The sequence below is a fragment of the Halyomorpha halys genome, unplaced genomic scaffold (assembly GCF_000696795.3).
Source record: "Halyomorpha halys isolate HHAL.00 unplaced genomic scaffold, Hhal_1.1 Scaffold39.1, whole genome shotgun sequence".
Taxonomy (NCBI): domain Eukaryota; kingdom Metazoa; phylum Arthropoda; class Insecta; order Hemiptera; family Pentatomidae; genus Halyomorpha; species Halyomorpha halys.
The window spans coordinates 2112397-2119828 of record NW_027109179.1 but is presented as its reverse complement, the minus strand read 5'-3'; positions in this window follow the sequence as shown (position 1 = coordinate 2119828).

Below are 7432 nucleotides of genomic sequence, written 5' to 3'. Positions count from 1 at the left end.
AAAGGAAAGATGGTGTGGAAGAAAGTTTGGGGGGATATGGGATCCGGGAAGAGTGAACAAATAATTGAAAGAAATTTAGGTCAAAGAAAACAAAATTAGTCGAAATTGCCTATTTTAAAAAAAATATCACAATTTAAAGTTTCTCCCATTTACCATTATATTGCCATTCGGAAAATTTGAAAACAAAGGCACCAAGCCTGACCGCAAGCCTACAATGCTTATTCGTCTTGCTGGCTTAATTAATAGGTGTATATTTCACAAATAATTCCTACAATATAATTTATGATTTTTCTTCAATATAATTCGTCTTCTTAGTCTTTGGTTTGGCCATTATTCTGTTTTGCTCTTCTTCTGTTCGGATTTGCCCGTGGAACTTCTCAACTGTCTAATGTATGGTGTGTTGGTCCCTCTATCATCTTTCTTTCGGACCCTAAGTTATTGAAATATGAGTTGTTTTCCATTGTCCATTAGCTCAGGGACTCCATCGAAACGCAAAGCCCTGTAAAAACGAATTTTTAATTCATAAAAATGTATGATTGAATTTCCCGATTTAAATTTTTTTTTATAAACTAAATATTTCTATTGATTGTTGGTTAATAGTATGTAATTATTAATCATGCTGTCAAAAAGTAACTCGAATTGTACAAAACTGTAAAAACACCAAAGTTTCGCCCCACTTTGCTGGGTTAAACACAAGATATCAAAAAGTTTAACAGTATAAGATGAAACGTACAGTAAACTATGGCAGGACTATAGAAAGTAAAACATATGTGAAAATTATATTAAAATTAGAAAATTAAATTAAAGAAACTAGGAATAAATAAAAAAAAAATTCAGTATTTAGCATAGTTATATATATAGTTATTTAGCATAAAATGAACAAATGGAGCGATATTGAATAGGATAATAGATAAAATAAAAATAAAAAAGAGAAAAAACTAAAATACGGAAAAATGAGAGAAGAATAAAAGATAAAGATCTTTTTTTTTTTTCTTTTTTTTTTTTATATCTGTCATTTTAACCATCAAATCTTCCCATCATCCCCCTTTCTTCAATCTTGAGCTTACTTTCTAGACGTAACGTTGATAGTTCTGATTTGTTCTTTATTTTCTTTTTTTTTAAACCTTCATTTTCATCTCGATGTATTACTCTTACCTCATTTCCTTTATTTTTCCCTCTTTTAGTCTTCGCTATAATTATTTTTATTTTTCTTATATATGTATTATTCAGTTTGACATTACAGTACCTGTTCATTATATGCCTAATACTTATTTATGTATTTTTTTATTTATAATTATTTCTATACATCTTACTTTTATTTTCTTTGCTCATTTTTATATAATTTCCATATATTTGTTAAGTCTTATTGTCAGATAGTTATGTATACGTAATGATATATTTCATGTCATCTAATACTCTTATAATGTTTATTATATTTTTAATTTTTGTTTATTAGTCCTGTAAAATAGGAAGTTAACCTAGAAGTAACTGTAAAATAATTTCTTTCAGTGAAGTCTAATCTAAAACTATTAGCAAAAGTGGATATTAAAAATTTTACCACTGCCTGAGAGCGTGCAGGCCGGATTTTAAAACATGGCCGCCGTCTATTTATAAGTGCATATCCAATGAACACTTAGTGAATTACAAGTACTTCGAATATGTAACTTATTAAAATTTAAAAGATTAAATTACGCAAAGTTTTGTATATAATAAAATGGGTGTGGAGGTAAAGTTCTTATTTTATTTTGAAAGGATAAGTAATGCTACCGGAATACGCTGTCTAGTGTATACAGTGCATTTTTACTTATAGATGAAACCCATTTATAATGAAAAATTTAACTTTTTTTTTTATTGAGTTTTTTTTATATCCAGAAGTAAAAAAATTACCAACTAAAAGGTTTTATTTGTGTTTGTACACTCCCGTCAAAATTATGTTTTTTGCCAAATACAGTGTTTGAATACTGTCGTCAAAATTATTATTTTTGGCAGTATTTTTAAAAATATTTAACGCGCATTTTCTGTTGAAAAATAATTCAAAATTTTACCTGAACTGTACAAAAAGAACAGTGAACGTCCTTGAAAAGTAGAACTATTCTAGGCCAAAACACTGGAGATTCATTTTCTTCTAGAAAAAAATGCTTTTTTGGCAATTCGTGATTCAATGCTCAATTTCTTAAAAAATACTTAGCCACCGATTTCAAAGTATATCTAAATTCATTACGATTAATATTTTCCGAGATTAAGTTTTACAAACATCAATATATTTTTCCAAATAAACAAGAACGATAATTTGAGAATATATTTCGCCAATATCATGAAAACTACTATTCTTAGGAAAATAATTATCATGAAATAATTTTTGGTGTTTACTTTATTCTGACCGAATCAGCTCATTGTACAACTGTTGGTCTAGTTACAGTACTTCCTTACAAAGTACTGCACTCTTTTAACCCTTCATGGATTGTAGCGGTACAAATTTTAATTTAATAATTACTCTTAGAAATTTTTATTCCTACAGCATATCTTATAAATATTATTACATAATTTTGGCATTTTGCTGCATAAATTGAAAATGAGTCATATTTCGATTACATTTCGAGATCTCAAGAACTATTTGGAATAGAGCTGTCTATTATGGCTCAATCTGAAGCCAGTTAAATACACAATAAAGTAATTTATAATAAATATCATAAAAAATCTCCGTAAGAGTAAGTATTTTCATGATATTTGTCAAAATTAAATTACTTAGTATTAATTTCTCGTTGTTTAGTGAAAATATTGTAGAAACAAAAACCATATATAGAAAAATATTGAAAGTAATGTGTTCTATGAGGGCTCAATTTAAATCTAGTTACATGCACCATAAAGTAGTTCATAATGATTATTTTTCTAAATTTTATGAGTAGTTATTATAATGAGTAGTTTTCATGATATTACCGATTATAAGTTCACAAAATGATTTTTTCTTGAATTAAACTGTATCTTCGAAGTTATTGAACATAAAGAGATCTATTAGGGCTGAAATTGAAACTAATTAAATGCATTATTAATTATTTTATAATGATATTTCAGCTGCTTGCAATACTTAAGGAATTATTGGCAATAAAACTAAAGGTATATGGCGTTTTTTTTTTTGTTTTTTTTAAATATACGATATTATGGCTAGGGGTAATAAACTTTTACCATCGTATTTTTCAAACATGTTTACATAAGAATATGTAGACAGAAATTAGTTTACACTTACTACTTAGGTACAGCTAAATTTTAAGCGATTTTTACTAAACTATATAGATCTTGTTTTTAGCTCTGTAGAAGCCCTGCAAAGTAGGGTGTAAAATATCTGCACCGCTACATCCGTGAAGGTTTACTGGTGCAGTATTTTGTAAGGAAGTACTCTTACACGACCAACGGTTGTGCTAGTAGGTGATCTGGTCTGAATCACGCTCGAAAAATTGGGATGTAACGCTTATTAAATAGTTTTATACTATTTGAGTTTGTTTTTGACCACACGAGGACCATATTCCATGATTAAATATTTACATATTTTCATTACATTTTTATTTAAAGCTAGACATAAATTTACGTACCAATTTTGAAATTTTATCACGTAAAAACCATATTCATTATTAAAATAATTAAACTATTTGATAATATTAGCGAGATAACCTCGAGATGAGAAATAGAAATCAATGAAACCATCATACTGGTTATTTCTAGTGCAGATACTGTTGAACTAGGCTTACGAGCTTAGTCTGAATCTTCAGAAATGCTAATTAAATCCAAATCTGACTTGGGAGCTAAGCTCCGAGTGCGACAATTACTATTCTGTTGTATCAAGCTCAAGAGCGGTAGAGTAGATGCTCAGTGAATTTGAAGGAAGATCATCTGAAATTCTATTAACTTGCAATTATTTGCCAAGAGGGTGTTAGATTCTACGATACAAACATAACGCTTCTCATGAGAACATCAACATTTAATTCAGAGAGAGATAGAATTGCGGTAAATTACAGCCTACATGTTTGCTTACTTTAAATTTATCAAAACAAGAGTCATATTTTATTACGCGATTCATAAGCTTTGAAATGACTTCAATGAAAATGAAATGTCGTGATTATAAAATTCCTTTTAATCTGACCAAAATGAATTCACATCTATAAGGGGTAGTAAGGGGAAATATTATGATCTCTAAAAATTTCGAATTCGAGTTTTCAATGTAAATGCACGTTTTGAGATCCCCTGATTTCAAATAACCAAGTCTTGCGAAATGGTTCGAGTGAATCGCCTAGCTCAAAAACCAAAATTCGTACGGAATTAAAATTATATATATAGAGCTGATGTATGCCTGGGAAGTTAGAGGAAGTTTTTTGTTAAAATCGACAAGTGCCATTTTCCAAAAACGGTAAGAGCCACGATTAAGCTTGGTAAATTAATTTGAAATTAAATGGTATATAATATTAGATATATTTTATCCTCATTGAAATTGTCTAACATTGATTAAATGACGAATTTTTAACATGTCTTTCTCTTAAGTATCTTTAATTTTCCTTACTATTATAAATAAATAACCAGTTGTTAGCAATAATAAGCTATATATAAATACAAAATATTAAAGAATTTGATATGTAATGAAGTGGGAAAAAAGACAAAATAGAGAGAGAAGAACGAATCGAAAAAATTCGAGACCGTCCGATTTCTTCCGATTGCATTCACATATACGATATACGAATTATATTTTATATCACTAGTGAAAATTTTGTGATGCGTTCACCGCATATTAAGAAAATTTCTGTAAATCGTAGTTTCTCAGAAGTGCTATAATATAAGCTCTTACTAAGAGTGAATTGTTCTTTTTTTAGTTGTTAATGGTTATATAGATTATTATCTTTATAATATTTTATATAATTGGTTATATATATTAATATTTAAATAGAATTGTGATTTATTTGTTTTGTTTTTACATATTTGTGTCGTTAGAAATAAAATAATAACTCAAAAACTTCTATCCTATTTTCTAAATAGTTTCCAGGTTCATTAAATGTGTATTGATTTAGATTGTTTTTATTTTGAAAGGGAAAAACCTTGTTGTTGTTGTCTGGGGCTTTAGGGCGTAAAACCCTGAGGTCATCAACGCCCTTGTTTCGCACTTTATAATTCTATTTCAAGATTTGATACTCTTTAAATAATTACGACAAAAATTTAAATAATTACTTATTTTAGAATTATTTAATACATATAACAAACTTTCGGGTTTAAATCTTAGTCAAAAGGCTATTCCTTTTTTAAGAAAATTAAAACCTTTTCTGTGTTTTTCTGGTCATTTAGGGCATCGATACACTCGGTCCCACTCCCAATCTATTTAAGTTCATGGAATAGAAATGACATTCTTCAAATATGTGACTGACCGTAAGTACACTGTTGCAGTATTGGCATTTTGGCGGTGGTTGCTTATTGATCAGATATGAATTCGTATGACCTGTTCTTAATCTGGCAATAGCTACCTCCTCCCTGCGATTGAAACGGTTTGATGTGGTCCATGGTTTTAATGTTTTTTTTAATATGCTTGACGGGCTTTCATTCCACATGACTTGCCAACTAACTTATATTTCATTTTTCATCGGAAGACTTATTCCTTGTGGTGTCAGAATGGCCTCGCCCTGATCTTGTTTAGCTGCAATGTCCGCCAGTTTATTTTCAGCGATCCCCCAAGGAAAAACATAGGAACAAGAAAAAACCTTGTAATCATAAACATTAGGATTTCTTATTTATTTTATCAAAATGAATCCTGCGTAAGATCGATTCATTTTGATAAAATAATTAATATTTTGTGTTAACAATCTACCTGGTATTTTTTTTTCTTTTCGTACATTTGTCATCGTCTCTGGAAATAAAGGTTTTTCTATCATCACTTAATTTAGGAAACATAAATGATTTGTTAAATATGATAATTTTCTAATTTCTAAATCCACTCTCAAGAGACTGGATCTGAGAACTCCTATAATAACCTACAAACCCACAAGACGTCGGTTTTCTTCATTAACGCATGGATAAGTTACCCCCTTAGGCCTTAGACCCCATTCTCTTGAGAGGAGTGGAGCTTCCCACTCTCGGGCCCATCTTGGTAATTGTGAAGAACCCTTGTCACAGGCCTTTACTCACTACATTTCAAGACACCGAAGAGACTTCCGAAATGTCTTATACAAACATAAATACTATATTGAAATCAGCTAAATCATCGGTATAAATTTGGCTTTATAGATATTTTTTAAAACCTATACGGTAGGACTTTTCTTATTGGTTTGTCAGCTCGACGATGTTATTAAAATAAGCCTTTTTCACTGTTGCGAGATACATGGAATGACGACCACCACAATTAAATTATAGTAGATAATCGTGATTATATTATAGTAAATTATAGTAGATAATAGTGTCGACAGTTTAATAGCAATTGTATAGATTGGGATAAAGTACAGGATAAAGTATATGTCTTATATAAGGAACTATTTTGGAACAGAACCGCCGTCAGCTAATCCAGGATCCAGGGCAAAATATTACAGTGGGCTCCTCTCACTCTAAACAGGTGTTTTGTTTTTTTGTTAATACTTCAATACGTAGATTAATTTTACTATTTTATACAAAATCCAACAATGTTTTTTTTTTTACCAAATTACTTAATTACTACACTTTATTTTCATTTTTAACTGTAAACAACATATATATTTATTTTAACCATCAGAGTATGATGGAAGTAAGGGATATTATTTATTATACGTTGGAACGATGTTTTTATTTTTGTTTTTGTACTGTTTAAATCTTTTTTGACAGTGCGTATCGGGCCCTTGGGATTTAGGAAAAACGACACCTAGAAACAAGATGGTTTCTCTTAGTAGCTAGTTCTCACCTAGTACTTAGGTCTTTCCTAGTACCTAGATCTCACCTAGAACCTAGATGGTCACACCTAGTAATTAATTAGATGATCTGACCTAGTATCTGACTCTCACCTAGTACCAAGATTTTTTCTAGTACTTAGATGGTATCACTTACTACCTAGGTCCCAACTAGTATCTAGAAGATCTCACCTATTACGTAGGTCTTGTCTATTGCTTAAAAGATCTTTACTAGAACCTAGTACCTAGGTTTCGTCTATTACCTAAAAGATCTCTCCAAGAAGCTAGATGGTATCACCTAGTACATGGTCTCATTCCATGTGTATAATTTACAAAATATTAAATTTTCTTTGCTCATTGTTAGAAATGATTCCTCTTGGTTTTCGAATTCTTAATATTTGGATCTGAGTGTAAATTTTGAAGAATAATTATGCAAGTAAAGATTATTCCTTTTTACAATATATGTAAACTAAATTAAAGAGAGAAATAAATAACACAATTAAATGATAATAATAACAATTATACAAAAAAAAAAAAAAAAAAAAGGA